Here is a 20,242-nt window from a genome sequence, read left to right on the forward strand (position 1 = left end):
CATACCTATATTAGTTGGGTAACCAACCTTTGATTTTTTTTAGATAAAAAATACCAACCTATCTACGTATACCTATCTACTACTGTAGCGACATTTTTTTGCATTATAATATAAGACAATTGGTAATTAGACATAGTATACCTAAATTAAAAGATAGTTTTTATTTTCTCAGATAAGAATAATATATACGCATTAGCTCATTCATACATGAACTGTAAAACAGACTGCTAGAGACAACTTTCCTTGGAATTAAATTGGGTAGGTATTTAACAAGTCGGTAACTCAACGAATACAACAAGAAACGAAGTGACAATGATGAAGAAACAAAATGATCTGTCAGACTGTCAATGTCAAAGTGAAGTTAGCGTTGAGGAACATGGATTTCACTAGTATCGATTTTTTATGTAAATCGATGTATTGATCGATTTATTGATAATAAAATAATTGCTCAGTTCATTTTTTTTTTCCTGTGAAAATCATATATTTTATTCATAATAATATGGTCATCCGAACATAAACTATGCACCTAACTAATATTATTGAAATAAAACAACTGGATCTTAATGTTATTTTAATCGATTAAATATTTATTCGATTACATTTTAATCGATTTTCTTTATTTTAATGTTTTTTTGGTTTGTAGATTGTAAAATGAGCTAGTTTTTTCTATTTTACATCAGAAAAATATACCCTTTTTGAAAAGTATATTTCAACTTGTTAACCATTAGGCCCAAAAGTCCCATTCTCCTTTCAACCATAGATATTGACGTAGAAACATGATTTGAGAATAATCTGTAAGTTACAGGTTCTGTAGGTACATTAACAAATAATTATTGTAGCAATTGTAAAGTAATTAGTGAGCAAAATAAATTTCATGAGACATTATAACTTTATTTAATTAACACAGCTTTACTCACTATTTATGGGTACCGACTAATTTCCGACCATGCGGAGGTCCACTCACCCTGATGAAGGACCACACCCATACCGATAGACCGTGAGTAAAGCTGTGTTAATAAATAAACGCCAGTTACACAATTTTGTTATCCTCAATCATTTTTATGTTTGTATATGCTGTTATTTGGACAGTTTTTCACTGAACACACTGTCATTGCGTGGCGTTGTATTCAAAGCGCGGTCAAAATACAACTGAACGAAAACTCTGCCAGTGGCAGTAGGATTAGTATTATTAAGAAGTAATAGTATTAATTACCTATAAATGAAAATAAAAAACATCATTTCAAGTAAGGTTCCTCTTAAAATAGCTATTACATATATTTTTTTTTATTAAAATAAGGGACGCGACGAGCAGGACGTTCAGCTGATGGTAATGATGATACGTCCTGCCCATTACAATGCAGTGCCGCTCAGGATTCTTGAAAAACCCTAAAAATTCTGAGCGGCGCTACAATTGCGCTCGTCAACTTGAGACATAAGATGTTAAGTCTCATTTGCCCAGTAATTTCACTAGCTACGGCGTCCTTCAGACCGAAACACAGTAATGCTAACACAGTACTGCTTCACGGCAGAAATAGGCGCCGTTGTGGTACCCATAATCTAGCCGGCATCCTATGCAAAGGAGCCTCCCACTGGTAATAAATATAATGAGTTATTCCTCTAGTGTTGCAAGAGAACTTAGACTGCGGAGATCACTTTAATAGGTAACTTGATTTCTCCGCCTCGTCCATAAGAAATTATTGAAAAAGAGTTGGTAAAGTTATTATTATTAACCGTACCGTATTGTCATATTACTTGTATAGTTGTGTACTCAATAACAACATAATAGTATGATTTATTGAATAAAATTAGTTTAATATGACATTTAAATTCATTTGACCCCAACTCCGCAATATATTTTGGAAGGTCATTGTAATATATATGTACAATCAGTCACGTACCTACCATCGACTAAATTGATTCATGACACAATTTGCTGATAATTCTTTTAAAATTATAAAAACAGTTTGGATTTTATTTGCACGATTGTATAACAATTGGTAGACTGCATTAATAGTTATTTATGCAACTGTTGTGTAATAAGGGGTATTAAAACACGAATGTGGATTTATCTCACGAGGTGAAGCCGAGTGTGATAATAGTATCACATGAGTGTTTTAATACCTAATTATCAACAGTTGCATACAAGACTTTATCTACACCCATAATATGAATCCTCTAAAAGATTCTGAAACAGTTAGCTTACTGCTAACATTAAAACAGCCAGTCCTAGTAGTAACCTTATATCATCCATTACTGATTCTATACAAATAATCTAAGCATTAATGAAAGTATTATTTATTTTACTAGTAATTTACATTTTATATAGTGCAATAATTAAAATTCACTTGAATATTATGTATATTCTTTTGGAAATTAATCGCTCATTTTTTGTAAACAAAACAGTAAAAATATCGAAGAAAAATGGCGGTGATTCGAATAACTTACTTTTTTTTACGGTGCGCGACGTTCTGGTGGTGTGGAACGCGCGTAAACCAAAATGTTCTTTTTTTGAAATTCATACAGATGCCACGCATCGAGCAATAAGAATGTGGCTGTCTGTTAAAACTCTTTGAGCATGAAGGTAATGAAAAAAAAAGATAAGAGTGTTGTTATGAAATTCAGTACAACGTTCCAACACTCTTTTGGGTGATGTAATGGTTATTAGAACATTGGGTGTTTTAATGTTGGCCATAAGCTAACTGTTTCAGAATCTTTAATAGAGGATTTAAAGCATGGGTGTAGATAAACACATATAAAACATGGAAGCAGTCTTGTCATACTATCTACCGTTGATTATTAGCGCCAAAAATTCACACAATTAAGTCAAAATACAGAAAACGATCACTGCATAATAGAAAGAATGTTATTGATATTGAATCTAGGCCGATATTAGGATGTCCTTTGTCAGTTATTTTGTCATGCGCACAACGTTATTTACGTGAATGGTTCTCCGCATGACATAATTACGGTAATTGGTTCGCTTGTCATAATATCGCATTATGTCAGATACGTGGACGATGTATGCGTTATGTATGAAGGGATCAGTCATAATAAAAGAAATGAATTTTTGAACTTTATATCTTTTACCTTTAAACGAGCAATTCTTGTATATATATAATCTGAATTCGGAAACGGCTTCATAGATTTTAATGATTTAGTGTACAGATAATTTCGGGGGCGAAAAATCGATCTAGCTAGGTTTCAATTTTAAAAAATGTAGATTTATCCGTGTTTTAATGAGAAACAGCTAAAATAACATTAGAATACAAAGTTAAATTTCGCCGCTATATATAATAGCTCAGATCAGAGGACATTGGGTGGTCCAGAAAGCAGCAGACCCCTACGAGTTTTTTTAGTCATTATAGTTTTTTTTGTTCAAGTTTTGTACATTCTTAGAAATCCGAGCAAGGCTCGGTCGTCCAGATATTTATATAAGCTAGATTAGTGTATCCTTTCAAAAAAAGCGTGTATACTTTTCTTAAAGACCCTGCCGGTCTTCTGTGATTCCTCTGGAGAGTGTGGGCGGCGGTGATCACATCAACAAGTGACCCGTACGCTTGTTTGTCCTCGTCTTCCAAAAAAATCATTTTACAATAAGTATAGTAAATTATTTGATAAACGTGAGTGTTTAAATAAAATACGTTTTAAAGGATGAAAAGTGCTCCTGCAAAGGGTTAAATAAATAAATCATAAAAACTCTTACGCAAATAACTTATATAACAAATACAGTTACATTTATAATTACTTTACTTTACTTACATTTACGTACTTAATTATAATTACTTCACTTAACTTACATTACTTTATTTACATTTACATAAATAACATTTTAGAATATATTTACTTAAAAGTGTGAATTTCGAGTGTTTCTTGAATTAAAATGATTCTGTAATTCAATATTTGTATTACAGCATGGAAACATTTTTTCATACAAACCTTAGTGCACGTGTTGACAAAAAATTGTCAACAAACAACTGCAAAACAATTCTGTTCTGACTCAGTCAATGAACTTCCGTCAAAAATTGTCTTGAGTTATTTGTTATACTAATGTGTTAAGAAATTAATTTATAATGGCAAAGCACAGCTACTGATTAAAACATGGAAAAAATTAATATTGATTATAAGTCATTATATTTTTAAAATATTTTTTATTTAAAATAATAAATTAAATTACAAAATCGATATTGTTAAAAAGAAAAAGTGGAGAACATCCTTATTACAATACTGAAAATTACTTTATATGTTACATAAGTCAAGTTAATAATATATAAGAAGATAAGTTTATTTAATGTTTGGCGATATGAGTGAAGCAAGAAGCCTCTTTTTGCAATATAGTGCGTACGAGATATAACGAACTCGTCAATCATGCGTTTAACTAGCAGTATATCATGTTTAATATTGGCTGAGTGTTTTTTAAGAAATAAAGAATATCATTGAAGCTTGTAACGAACTGGAAACATTGATATAATCGTCATATTATTTTCGCTTGTGAATCATTTTCCACTTTGCACTTTCATGATATTACGTATTAAGTACTCGCATTGATTACAAATTTTAAACACATTGGTTTAAGAATACGCAAATCCACCGGAATATGTTATGGTGATCAGTTTATGAAAATATAGAATTTCTGTTGCGAACAAAGACTTTCTGTAATCTGTAAACTTAATGTTCTATTTGGTTTCCTAAACCGGAAATGTACAAAATTAATTGTTCAATTGTCACTGGCAATTGACAGTTTTGTCGAGCATAGTGTGCACATTATTACTTTGACTGTCAAGAGTATTTTCAAACCAAAAGCCTGGCGTTGTCTCTTTAATTACCCACAAGGAGGAGCTACTGCAATTGAGGACAGGAAAGTCTTCAAGGGGAATGAAGTTTTTTGTTAACTTTGAACTAAGTTCCTAGTTTTGCATGGTTTTTCTACAAATCCCTTTGAACTGCATTGCATCGGGTTTATTGTTGCAACGTCCATGGTTGTACGAGTATATAACGCCCCAAAAAAGTTTCATGTGATCTTGGCTAAACTTGTAGGATAAGATTTCAAAAAGTCTTCTTTCTACAACCAGATCTTCAAATGGTATTTGAAACTATTTGCACACAACGAGTTCCAAAAACCCTGTATTAACCTTTGTTTCAACCACTCGTTTTTCAGTAATAGAATGAAATTATGATTTTGTGTGTAGGCGTGTACTAGTGTACATACACATTTTTACAAAGGAAAAATTTCAAAGAGTATAAGAAAGAAATCACAGAAAATAATTGACCACAGATACCGTCTCACAAGAAGGAAAAATCAAAAATGAAGTCTGTTTGTAAATTAATAAAATTTTTAGGTGTATAATCAGAAAATAATTGACCACAGATACCGTCTCAGAAGAAGGAAAAATCAAAAATGAAGCCTGTTTGTAACTTAATAAAATTTTTAGGTGTAAAATCAGAAAATAATTGACCACAGATACCGTCTCACAAGAAGGAAAAATCAAAAATGAAGTCTGTTTGTAAATTAATAAAATTTTTAGGTGTAAAATCAGAAAATAATTGACCACAGATACCGTCTCACAAGAAGGAAAAATCAAAAATGAAGTCTGTTTGTAACTTAATAAAATTTTTAGGTGTATAATAAAACATTAGTAAAATGTGCTACCACATTATGCACAATGCCATCCCTCTTATAAATTATGTTTTGATGGCCATCGTTCTTACCCACAGCTTTCAGCTTTTATAAAATAACGAAGGTCTAGGGTTCACGGGTTCTTGTTCTATAAATCAATGAAAGAAATAACACATACATGTATTTCTGAATGATCTCAGTATTTTATTTATTATAAACAGGACAACGTCTGTGGAGTCAGGAAGTTTACTGATGAAGTGCTGGTAGTATATTATTAGATTAAGTACAAAACAGATCGCTAAGTAGCGAGGTTGTAAGACCTTCTTAAGACAAAGAGAATATTGTGGATTAGTTATTGAATATTCTCATTGTTTAACGTTATACGGCAGATGTGAGTTTCAAAGTCATCCGTTACGAAACCATTGTTTGTTTTATTTCTAAGAAAAACACAATCACGCCCGCGGCTAAGTTATAAGCTGCTCATTATTGTATGGTATTTTGAATAATTACAGGCAGTTTTTTTATTATGCAATTTGTATAGTTAATCCCTTGATATTAGCTTACTAGCTACTGCTCGCGACTTCGTCCGTGTGGAGCTATAAAGCAGCAAAAATATTAAGCCTACCCCCTTATGGTCCGCTAACTTAAAACAGCTAAGGAGTGTTTTTTCTCATTCTGACTTAGGTCAATAGAAGAAGACAGAGTGTGAATTAGCAATGCTATAAGTTAGCAGACTATATACTATATTTAGCTTATGTTCTGACCTCTTGTTTATAATCATTTAAAATCAGAATAACTCTATTAAGTAGTTTTATTTGTGTGATGCGTCGCACCAGAATAGCACCACCCCATTTCCTCCCGTGGGTGTCATAAGAGGCGACTAAGGGATACAAAATGAAACAATGGAGGATGGGCAGCGGCATCTTTAGTTAAGAGCACACCAAGTATTGCGATCGTCAACCCGCCTTCCAAACGTGGTAATTCTGGCAAAACCTCCCAACACACAGACACTATAAGGCCCCAGAACCCAGTCCCCGGCGGCCCCATCCGTGATGGCCACGGTAGCAGCCACTTATGGGCAGGGGGTGCTAAGAATCCCGGGTTTGGCAAGGCTAACATAAACAAAGACCATTAGCCCTGGCGACATACAATGTCAATCGCGGATCGACGGGAAGTTGGAGGTACTGGAGGAAGCTTTGACCAGATTACGATGGGATGTCGTGGGGCTATCTGAGGTCCGAAGACAGGGTGAGGACTCGATAATCCAAAATTCTAGATACATGCTGTACTCCGGGATGGCGACCAACTGTCCCATTGTGATGTCGGATTCCTCGTTCAAAAGTCTCTCGTCAACAACGTACCCGAGGGTGTCGACTAGGGTAGCGTACCTTATACTCAGAATTACTGAATGGTATTCGTTGAACGTCATACAGGTTTACGCTTCGACTTCGACACACTCATACGAGGAGGTGGAGGCCATGTATGGGGACATCTCAATAGCCATTCACACTCCGCAGACCAACTTCAACGTTGTCATGGGAGACTTCAACGAAAAACTCTATATGATGAACTCCTTCTCCAGAACAACGCAAATGGAGTTGGATAAGCCCCGATGGTGCCACCAAAAATGAGATCGACTTCATTATGTCGACCCAAATACATATTCATTAATGTCTCCGTGATCAACTCAGTAAAAACTGGGTGTGATCAGCGTATAGTAATAGGCACATTGAATATTAATCACAAACTGGAGCGGTCCCGACTAGTGAAGTCTACCCTCCGACCTGCACCCATCCAGATCCAAATCTCCTAAAACTTTCAACTCGAATTGCAAAACCGCTGGAATGCCTCAGTGACTGCGAAGACGTGAACGAGTATAATAACAGGTTCGTGGCATCCGTGCAAAAGGTTGGGTTCTAAGTTCTTCAAGGCCAACCGTTAAAAAGAACCGGAAAAATCTCAGACTACACCCTCAAATTGATGGATGTAAGACACCAAATAACTTCAGTCCCCGGACAATGCTTCCTAGTATAGGCAGCTAAATAGACAGATCTCCAAGTCATTGACTCGCGATATACGCCGCCACAATACAGATTGTGTGAAGGTGGCCATAGAGCGTAAGAAAGGCTCCAAAGTATTCGCATGAGATTTGTTTATTGGGCAGAGCCAACTGACGAAGCTGAAGACCGATACGGCAGGGTCGTTTCGTCTAAACCCGAAGTTTTGAGGGAAGTCGAGAAAATTGTTGACGAGTACGTCTACCTTGGACAAACAATCCAGTTAGGCAGGTCATTTCGCGAAAGAGGTCACTCGTCAATTCAAATCGGATGGGAAGCTTTCGGGAAGCTCCGTAAAATCTTCTCGTCCCAAATACTAAATGTGTTGTTCTTGTATATGGTCAGGATCGGCGTATAGAGTCCCAGCCCCTATCACACGCCTTCCGGAGTTAGTCAGGGCTCGATTCTTGACCCACTCTATTTCTACTGATGATAAATGATCTTCCAGCAGTCATCTAACACACTACGTGCTTGCTGTACGCTGATGATATTAACCTTTTTGCAGAAATAAGGATATAGATTGATTGCTTGGCTTTGCACGGCGACATAGATGCTGTTCTCGGATGGAGTATCAAAAATAAGATGGACTTAACCTTAGGAAATGATATATGATGACTTATGGCCGAATGTGGCACTACATCCAGTTCGACTATAAAATCGATGGACAAATAGTCACTAGGTCTGCACACATTAAAGACCTGGGGGGTCACATTTGATCATAAACTGAACTTTCATGATCATGTTATTACTCTGGCAAGAGAATCCCATTTCTTTTAGGGTCTCTGAACTATAATTCTTTGGAAGTTCGGCGAGAGTACCTACAACTCATTATTGCCTGTAAAGTTTTTCATGGTAAGGTCGATGCTCCAAGTTAAATGATAGTGAGCTTTGTCTGTTTTTGTTCCGAAATAATAGCTCCGTAACCGTGGGCATGAACTGTTTGTGGTTCCTCAGAGGCACACAGTAGCGCATGCACAGTCACCTATAACACGCACCCTCACCGCGCTCAACGAGCTTCTGAACGCAAACCCCGAGTGTGACTTGTTCGCGGAAGAATGGACAGGAATACTGTCAAAATGACTGAATATATTATGCACTAAAAAGTAAAAAAATAATTGCATTTTCTTCTATAACTTAATAATCAACTTACGTTTTCTACTAATCAATATATGTATATAATATAATATAGTTACAAATATTGTTATTTTTGGAATCGGTGTCCTCCCGCGCGTCGAGGACCCGCTCTCGTCTCTCGCCTCCTCACGTCGCGCGTGCGACACAGGTATATCTGACCTATAACTATGTATGTAGTTGCAAATCTACCTTGGCTGATCCAAAATTATTGTAACTACATTATATTGATTAAGTACAAAAAATAAGTTGATTATTAAGTTGTAGAAAAATAGGCAATTTTTATTTTTTATTTTTTTAATAGTTTTTTTTAAGTCAGTTGTTTTTTGACAATTATTTTTTATGTTATGATTTTTAGTGAATCTGAAGTACGCTTACTTACTATTTTGTCTGAATGTGTGTAGGACTACTAAACGTGATACAGCGCCGTTTCACACAAGTCGGGGACAAACATCTATCTCAACAGAGAAAATGTACCTCAAAGATTCGAAACAGACTTGCAGCCACAAACGTAAGATCTTTGCAATTTGATTATAGACGGTTAGAAATCCTGCAACAGATCGCACCCTTACTGTAAGTCGTTAAGAAGTTCCATTGATATTCGACTACAACAATAACTTGATTATAACGACGTTACCGTAGGTGACTCAAATATAAAGATAAGCTCAGCATAATATAAAGATCAGCCGTGTATAGTTAATTTGCACCTAAGAATTGATGAGTTCCGTACTATGTCATGGATCCTATAATCAGAACCTTACCAAACTCTCATCTCACTATCGTTGAAGTACATCCTTTCCAAAAAAATAATAATCGAAATCAGTTGGCGTGATATTCGTCAATTTGTCGCGTACATGCGATAAGCTTTAACGAATGCTATTTAATTCGAACAAAATATACTTCTTTATCCAAACAATTGCTACTTTATTCGAACGAATGCTTCTTTATTCAAATGAATGCTACTTTATTCGAACGACACCACTCAGACTCATTCAATACTAATAGTTCAATAATAATTAAGTGCTGGGGGCGCCTAAAGTAGATTTCACTTCAAAAATCCAGAATTAAACTCTGAACAAAATATATTTTGTAATACATAATATCTTTTTAGTTTTGTATGTTTTTGTTTAATATTAATTTCGAAAACTATATGGAAAGGATGTACCGTCCCTTATCAGTTTATCAATCTGTATTCAAAACAACTTTCAGTGGCCAAACGTTCCCGTTTTGATCCTTGCTAGTAAAATAACAGATTCTTTTTAAATTTCACTATCATATTATTGAAGGGTTTGGTCTGTGGATTGTACGTTTCAGCCTTGGTACTATTAATCGGCTCGGTGAATTATTAAAATGAAAATATACTTTGCATACTTTTCGTCATTATCATACCATGTCAAGTGTGGTTATAATTGTTATTTTTATTGAGAGATAGTAAAGAGATGACCAAGACGTACACCTGATAACAGGACTTCTAGATTGAACCCAAAGTTCGTCACGTTGAGACATAAGAGTCTCATTACCTTTTCCATTACCATTCTCAATACCTTTTTCACAAAAATATGGCTCAGTCACTCCTTCATAGCTAATACCCAACCAAATCATCACTGAAGTCGGATAGTGCCCACGTTGTACTCTATCGACTAATTGGGAAGCTTCCTTAGGATTCAGTATAAATACGGTCATTTTGTTTGTTAAAATGTTGCTCAATTGTAAAAAATTTCTCATCTGTAAACAATTTTTTTCTGTGACCGCTTCAGTAATTGTTTCGATTTTACCACCCTATTCTTTTTTAAATTACCAGTTAAGAAATGACCAGTACGTCTCTTACAGGCTGCAAGTCCTAAGTCGTCTTTTAAAATACGCAACACGGTGCTAGGTTAGGTGCTATCTTCATCTACCGAGATAAAATTTCTGGACAGGATTTCTTCGAATTCTTCCCCTTACTGCGTTGACCACCTTTTTCGTACAGAATCAAATCTTTCTCTATCACTAACAGAAGAGGTCTCTATTACGGTATTGTATCTATTACGGTACGCAAATATTTTACTAATATCAAGCGTATGGAGAGTTTTAAAAATTGCATTTGGCTCCAAACCTACTTTGTGTAATGCAATCACAGCGATTCGGTTTTCTTTATCACCCCACTCCATTTTAATATCGCAAAATATTGTAAAATAAAGTGGCGCCAAAATGAGAAAACTCAATGAACAATCATATAAAAATGACAGATTCCAAATTAATATGTGATATTTTGTTTATTTTTAATGTGGAGGATGTGGAGTGGTGAGGCAAGCGCCCATGTGCATCCACAACACCAAGGGTGAAGAGAATCGTTGCCGGCCTTTAAGTTCGGAGTATGCTCTAAGCCTGAAGATCCCTAAGTCGTATCGTTTCGGGAAAACTGCAGCCAGTAAGTGTCTGGGATAATTGACAGGGGCTGTGCAGGGTCTGCCTGGTGGCATGGTACTTTTACCTGGTCCAGGTGTCAGCAACTTACCTAAACTGACCTTACTTACCTAACTAACCTAACTTGTGGGGGCTGGATGATCTTGTTACCAGGACGTCTGCTTGATGTGTTTTTTTATTATTATTATTTCCTTTAAAGTTAAAGTTATTATATATTTTATTTTATGAAATGCTCACATAATGCCTCTATTTATTTACGGTATGTGTGGATTGATGCATCTACTATACTCAATAACTCTTGTGTTTATATTAATTTACTTTTTTTTCTTTTTTTGTCTTACTCATGTAAGCCTTTCAGCTTTTGACTTTTGAATATTTTTGTTGCGTCACTTTGCATATATTGTAATTGAAATGATTTGTAAAACAACTAAAATAATAAAAAAGAGTGGCAATGAGTTTCTTGCTACTTCTTCTCATTAGCTCAACCCTTTACGCAGTAGCGGTAAATTCAATAAGAAACAATATTTATATATTTTTTTTTGACATTCATAAGTGTCATTTTTGTGACCTACATCAATATAGTGTTTTTGAATTTGAATTTGAATTACCGAGCTCAACATCTTGGCATATCAAAAACACTCACGGAGGTATTTAGGAAGGAGATGAGGTTGCTGAGGTTTCTGGAGGAGTTGGGGTGGTAGGAATAACAAATGTATTCCCACTCGCGCAAAATAGGCGTCGTTGAGTTGTGGAAATTAGCCCATTGATAACATACCACACCTGTAGGTAGGAAGACGCGCGGTTGTAGAATGACAGACGTCAACGATATGGTGCGGGTGGAATGCCTGTAATAAATTTGACAGCACAACCCGCTCATCAATAACAGAAGCCAGTAGGTACCTACTGGCAAGTGGTGACTCATTATGTATTAAGAATGATGTGCGACCCGTACCAGTACAAACACAGGCATAAACGTACATAAGTAATAAGTTCAATAACGAATGTCAGCTCTAGAGATGTGTGTGTGAGATATATACGTTCACAGACACATGTAAGTCGTGCGCCCAAGTTTATATTTGCAGTGCTTTCTGTGTTTTAGCCGAGAACACTCGCTCCGCGCCAAAGGTAAGATTTGTATCAGTTCTGCTTGAAAAAATATTGTGATATCGTTATGTCGTGCGTTAACTTTGCAGCTTTTAGATTTTTCTTTGTTTTTGTACATCGGTGCAATGGACTTGTTAGGACTAAGTTTAGCGGCTTTATCATTAACTTAGTATAATATATTTAAAATTTTGATTTAGTAAATTTATTCTGAATAACTGGTCTCCAAATGACGAAATTAAATTTTAAATAGTTCCAAAATAAATTATTTTATAAAGTTACATTTTGTCATCTGACATAATATATTTCTTATCTTTTATTTCTATGTTATTCTATTCTTCCGTTTGCTTCTGTGGAAAATATAGCACAATTTAGACAGATATTTTATATTTAAGATCATATCTAAATAATGCATTACTGTTTGACATTTTCGGTATAAACACACAATAAAAGTTACTTTAATATAAACAGAAGGATCATTGTATATGTAACATTAAACTTTACTAAACATGTAGTTTCCCAGGCGCAAAATATACAAAAAGAAACGATTATTTAATATTTATTATTCTGCCTTCTTATTTAAAATTAAATTAAGGAGTATTAAACCACTTAATGGAAGTTAGAATCTCATACTCATTTGAAAAACTATACTTAAGACCTGAGAAGAAACTCAGCTGGCCTTTTGTTTCAAATCAATTGCGTTACAATTATTAAAGTAAAGCCTGAAGGTGATCACTTCGTTCCCAAGCTGTGTGTCCATGTTTACATAAAGTCATGCAATAGTACCCACACAAATGTTTTTTAATTAATTGTTTTATATACTATATACTCATGCATTGTAAAATTTTCTGGTATCTTAAAAGCACCTTCAGCATTTGTAAAGCAGCTTTACTTCGCCCCTCAAAATACTTAGGATACACACAAAATACCCAGAAGTAGGCATAACAAGTTTATATATTTTTTGCAGTTAACATTATAATAATCATAATTTTTAGAAAATATTCTAATATGCTTATTACACAATATTGTAAGGCAACTGTATCCAAATGTATCCATTTATTTATATCCAACACGTATGTTAGTTAATTTTTTTTGTTTTGTTTTTAATATCATCCGTCGTCACAGACCATAATCAAATGTTCTCGAGTCAATATATTGTAGAGGTCCTTCAGCGACAACTACGTACTTCATAGCCCTTAGTTCAATATATATAGTTGATGGATAACAAGACTGTCACTGTTTGTATTTCGTCGTATTTATATTGTATAAAAAAATACATTTACGTATTTAGTCTCAATGATTAAAAATCAGAGCCCATAAATCAGACTAAGATCAAAATCCACTAGTGACTAAAAACCTCCCGTATGTAATAGCTCAACAGATTTTCCAGCGAAACGAGCGGGATCCTTTTCTCTCTAGAGGAGGAAAATACATTTACGTATTCAGGCCGAATGCTTGATAAGCAGGGCCCATATGTCGGACGCAGATTGATATCCACTTAAGACTAAATACCTGCCCTATTAACCTGCCCTGGTGATAACTGTTCCATATTTTTCCGCACTCGATCTAATTTATTCTTTACCTGCTTGTAAGTGATGGTTTTTTTTATGATAATACGCGATGATACGAGCTGGATGTTCGCTCATTGATACGCCCCTTCCCATGACAATGCAGTGCCGCACAGGAATCTTGAAAAACCCAAAAACTGAGCGACACTACAATTGCGCTCGTCACCTTGAGATATAAGATGTTAAGTCTCATTTGCCCAGTAATTTCACTAGCTCGGAGCTTTTTCGACCGAAACGCAATAATGCTTACACATTACTGTTTCACGGTAGAAATAGGCGCCATTGTGGTACCCATAACCTAGCCGGTATCGTGCGCAAAGGAGGCTCCCACTGGTGGTGTATTTTAGCGTTCGTCATGAAATATTAGGCACTCCTTATGTCCTCCAATAGTAGGCCTCAGTGTATCCAGGCTATGTAGATTTTGCCAAGAGGCGTCCGAAGAACCTAAATATATCCTACTAGAATGTGAAGCGATCGCCACAGTGAAGGTGGGATACTACAAAGCCCTCAAACCGTAACAAGAACCTACTCTACTTGTGTCACCTGAGGATACTGTGCTTCTTTATGTGATTTAGATAGACATAAGAATCCGATTATGCAAGCGAATTATTCCTCTCAATGTTTGCCCAACTACGTCATAACAAGGAGCACAGACATTACTAGGGCACATGTAGGGGACACAATAGTTCTTTAGATTTAAATACTAATACTACGATATGGTACTTTCCCTAATAATAATGATATTAATTATGTTCTGCAAATACCAGTGTCTGAAGACGAAGGTTTATATCCAGTGTGTGTTGTCAGTGATGACTTACGGTATACAGACGTAGTCGTTAGCTATGGGCTGGTGAGACAGCTAATGGTCACTCATAGGGCAATGGAGAGGGCTGCTCTTTGAGTTTCCCTGCGAGATCGAATCAGAAATGAGGAGATCAGTAGATCCGAGTTGCAGTGGGCAGGGCATAGTTTGACGAACAGGCGAACGTTAGGGCAGTAAAGCCCTGGAATGGCGACGAGTACTGGAAGACGCAGTGTTGGTAGTAATACAAGATGGACCGATGACCCGGTCAAGATCGCCGGTATACGTTCGATCAAGCATGTTGGAGATCTTTGCGGGAGTTCTTTGACCAGTTGTGGACGTCTTCCGGCTGATGTGATGACCCCTATAACAGTGGTTATTTTCTGCAAACGCTGAAAAAACGAGCTATTTGTAAATTGTAAAATGAATAGTAAATTTAACGAACGATGTGTGGCGCAGGCGTACTGACGTGTTATTGTTCTAGTTACCGTTGTGATAACGATAACAGTGTACATGTTGTGAGAGGTCTCATTGCTTCTGTCAGCTGTATGTTGATACCTACAGTTTGTTTTCAAGTTCTTATGCATTAATCGTTTTATTTTTATTATTATTCCATTGAATTTGTTCTCTTTCCCTAAATGAAATTAAACGAAAATTGCAATGTATTTTAAAACTTCAAACAAAAATTTGTTCTATGTAAAAATATATTATCTTTGTCAAAACATAAACACTGAAAACAGTATATTATCATGATGAAGAAAATTTCTGAATGTTACTATTTTAATTTCTCAGGTTGATAATTATTTTGGAATAAAATTTGCATCACTTTATAGGGAGTTTTAGTTTCTAGACACAAAAGCAGCATTATTTGAAAAAAAAAGCAGGGCCGAGCGCTCTTCTTTAGGAAAAGAAATTGCATTTTTGTTTAATAAATGCTAATACCTTAAATTTTTGTTATTGTTTCATAGAATTTGTTCTTTTAATCGCGAATTAATCTAACCTTTCCAATATTATCAAAAGAATACCGCTTACAAACTTGTTTATAATATACTTTTAAATATAATACGTTTTAATGGATTAAAACGCGTGTAATTGTAACCGTATTTTTTACATAAGTTATTTCCGTAAAAGTTACATTTTTATAATTAATTTATTTAACCCGACTTTGTTGTATATTATTTTAAATGAAGGTAACAAAAAAAGAAGAAGTCTGTCACAAAAAAGACTAAACATTCTGTAGATAAAAACTTGATGGAAAAAGTATTGGAATTGACAAAGGATAATCAAGTGAACACATATAAATAATTAGATATACAAGTCTATTACTTGTAGAGCAAAATATTAGCAGTTCTAACGTGAGACAAAACCATTACGATGTAAAGAAAGAATATTTGAAATATTTAGACCGAATGCTGCAAGGTGTTCCCAAATTTACTAAATATATTTAATAAAAGTTATTTATGTAATTGTATTCGAATTTATAATAATACTAGCTGACCCAGCAAACGTTGTATTGCCCATATTAAGATCGCAATACAAAAGTAACTGTTGTTCTGACTCATAAACAAACAAACTTAAAAAATAAATAAAAAAAATATCGTGTGGACCACCCTTAACATTTAGGAGGATGAAAAATTGTCTGATTCTCAGACCTACCCAATATGCACTCAAAATTTCACGAGAATCGGTCGAACCGTTTCGGAGGGGTTCATAGTTTAACACCATGACACGAGAATTTTATATATTAGAAGTACCTAATAAGACTATGTAAGTGGCTAAACTCTTATAATTTCTATGGTCTGAAGGAATTTATGGATAAGAAATTCTAATGTTACTTGTATTAACTAAGTTAAATATCTGCAGGCTAGGTATAGTGCTGTCAAAACATATAAGCTGATTATTGTTTTATATCACCAATGTATATATACCCTGTTTTATGCAAATAAATAAATATATTATTTTTATTATTACGACTTATGTCGTTCTCTCGTTATTGACAATTCGTAAAAGTCCAAACATAGCACGGTGGTTCATTGGTAATATTTTCCACTTCCAAACAAAAAAGTTTTAAAATTAATCCATAAACTTAGGATGTGAGGTATTAAACATAAAAATCGGTGGAATTGACACTATTCTAGTTTTTTAAACCCAAACCTAAAGTAACATAACTTTATTAATTTTAATATTAACGGGTACGTTCTCTAAAATATTGAAGTTAGCTAGATATCTATGCATTAAAATACATGCTTTAAAGGATGTTAACCTTTACCTTAAAATATTCAACTTGCTTTTTGGCTGAAAATTTCCAAATCATTGTCTTCAATATTGATGCTATTACAATATACTATAAATATTTTGTTAAAAATTTATCAAATTCCCAAATAAACTTAAGCCTATGTTATATTCAGATGATACAGAAAAAACGTGTGCATCTCGGGCGCCCGTGTACAAGTGATAACTTAAACTAATCTAAGTTGAACTATATAATAAAGAAATTGTTTAACTTGATAAAAGCTTAGGTTATTACTTAAATTTTATGTATATTAATATGTTAGTGTAAGGAACGGTTATTTAATAATAAAATCTTTTATTGATTAAAAAATATATTTAATTCTTAGTAACAATTCTTGAATATGTGTATTAGAATTTTGTGAAAGTACATTATTTTTATCATTATTTAATCCTACAAAAGCAACAATTAGCTGATGGTAGCTATAATAAGCAACGAGATTATTAACTTGTTTTCACCTAAAAATCTTGCAAAGACGGCTTTGACAATTAATTATTGAATAATAACGTATAGTATGGCTGTATGGGCTTGAACCCTTTGCTTGTCCTCGTTATTGGCGAAGAAACCAAAAAAAAATAATGAATGTCTTATATCTAATGAAGCCTGCCCACACAGGTGAATAACAATGAATTGAAAGAGATGGTGGAAGCCGATCCGAGCAAAAGTACCCAGGAATTATTACCTGATTACCTTAATAATATTGACTCATTTGCGTCAAATCAATAAAATAAAAAAAATATGAAAAATGGGTGCCTTATGATTTGACTGATCTGCTGAATGATCGGTCTTGAAAATTGTGTTGCCTTGTTGAATCGATACATAAATGAAGGAATATTGGATCAAATTGTGAAATTATTTATTTCATTTAAACCACTCCACAGAATCTTAATATAATTAAATTAATTACGAAATCTCGTAGCTCCTTAACTGCGTGACAGTGGGCGAAGGACAGCAGACAATGTCGCGAGCTGAGCTAGTATGTAGTAATGTTGTTATTGTAGAGTACTGACTGTATATTTATGATCTCTTAGATATTTTAAATTGCCCGATTTTCTGGTAATTAAAACCAGTGGTGTATAATAGGCATATAAAGATTTGCATGGTGTAACGCCACATTAATGTTACTGTAACGAAGTACTGGAAAGTTAAACTAATTTTTATGTTGACTGTACCTACACTCAAATGTTACACTCTCACCCGTTCATGGCTTTATATAAGAATGTATATTATATTGGCTCGCCGGCCGCCGGCCGCGGGCTAAGTGGCCGACCTTGGCTTCAAATGCACGTGTGTGGACTTGAATAGGGCTGCCTCGTTTATTTTGATGTAATACAACTCTAATAGAAACTGGTTTTGATTCGATTCTAGTTCTTTACAAATACTGAAGCTACTTTATCTAATATAAATAAAATTCTCGTGTCACGGTGTGCGGGACCGAACTACTCCGAAACGGCTTGACCGATTCTCATGAAATTTTGAGTGCATATTGGGAGGTCTGAGAATCGGAGAATAAACATTTTTTTTTTCATCCCCCTAAATGTTAAGGGTGGTCCAAACAATATTTTTTTTGATTTTTTTTTTAATTTGTTTGGTTATGAGTCAGCATTAAAAAATACAAACAACTTCAATTTTAACCCATCTACGATCAACAGTTACTTATGTATCGCGATTTTAATATCGGCAATACAACGTTTGCTGGGTCAGCTATTACGTGACACGTTGTTTGTCCGCGATGGACTCCTAAACTAATGAAGGGATTTAAATGGGGATTACTTCATGGTGTGCAGTTAAGTGCAACTTGAGAGATAGGATACTTTTTATTTCGATTCGGGAGCCATAATTATTTTTATTTACAGTATTTGTTTTGTATACACATATTTTCTATGAGATAATTTATTGAAGCACGGTTTTTAAAACAATTGCATTATAACAAGTGGGAGCATATTTTACTAAATTATTCTTGATGTTATTTTATTTATTATATACAGAACAACGCCTGTCGGGTCAGCTAATATATAATATATAGAACAAACTGTATATTTTGTGCTCATACTTATCTTTTACACATTGGGCGCAGATTTTTTATTATGACAATTAAGGACTAGAGTGGGACGTTCAACTTAAGGTAATTGATACGCCCAGCCCCTTACAATGCCGCTGTGGATTCTTGAAAACCCACAAAAATTCTGAGTGGCCTTATAATTATTGCGATCGTCACCTTGAGACATAAGATGTTAAGTCTCATTTGCCCAGTTATTTCTCTAGTTACGGCGCCCTTCAGACCTAAACACAATAATGCTTACACATTACTGCTTCACGGGGAAAGGTGCCGTTGTAATCCTCCCACTTAAAATATAGCTGTAATTATAGTCGTCTCATGGTTCATTACACCATTGATCATCTGTTCTTATGTGATATCTGTAAACCTTAAAGACTTTATAAGCGTCTATGGGTCATCAGATCGATTGACGCATTCATTAAATAGTTGTATTATATTCACCACGTGCATTGGAATTCAAAAGTGATATTCTTGATTTCATTGTAGAGAGCGAAATTAAACTTGGAACCTACATTTTCATTTCTAAATGTTCTTTCAACATTTAAACCAAAACAAAGTTTTGTATTTATGTGTAACACTGCTTTTATCTTCTTAAGGGTAATATTAAAAATTCCTTCTAGGAGCTTAGTGCATTTTGCTAAATTTTAAGTATATTCCGTGGTGTTAGAACTTCGGTCTTTATTGTAGGTATTTAATAATAATATTATTATAATATTGACACACTTTTACACAAATTATCTTGCGCCAAACTGGGCATAACCTGTACTATACGAACAAAGACAACGATTTATTTAATACAATATACTTACTTAAACAAACATGAATACATATAAACATCCATGACTCGGGAAACAAATATTCATATTCATCATATAAATGATTGCACCTACCGGGATTCGAACCCGGGACCTCTAGCTTAGTAGTCAGGGTCACTAATCATTTGGATATATGGGTCTAATATTTATAAGAAAATACTATCAAAGTTTATAAACTTATATAATAATCAAATATTTGTTTGTAAAAAGGTAAATCAGTAATGACTGAATGTAGGAGAGTAAGTTTTTCATCTCAAATTGTAATAACGTACTTGTAATTTTGATGAGGAATCAAACTATTGCATCGATCAATCATTAAACTATTGAAAATAATTAAGATTCTGTGAGATTATAACGAAAGTATTTTAATAACTACCTACAAAAAATATAGAAAGTATA

The 20,242-nt window shown here is 34.4% G+C and overlaps 1 protein-coding gene across 1 annotated transcript in view; it reads left to right on the plus strand.

The window, feature by feature from the left end:
* Positions 1-12,232: 12,232 nt before the first annotated feature.
* LOC126969263 (alpha-tocopherol transfer protein-like) overlaps positions 12,233-20,242 on the plus strand; it is a 32,892-nt gene continuing 24,882 nt past the window's right edge. Inside the window, exon 1 of the mRNA XM_050814639.1 lies at positions 12,233-12,333. The gene's annotated coding sequence lies outside the window, so the exon portion shown is untranslated. The remainder of the gene's footprint in view (positions 12,334-20,242) is intronic.

Source organism: Leptidea sinapis, chromosome 17 (genome assembly GCF_905404315.1).
Source record: "Leptidea sinapis chromosome 17, ilLepSina1.1, whole genome shotgun sequence".
NCBI lineage: Eukaryota > Metazoa > Arthropoda > Insecta > Lepidoptera > Pieridae > Leptidea > Leptidea sinapis.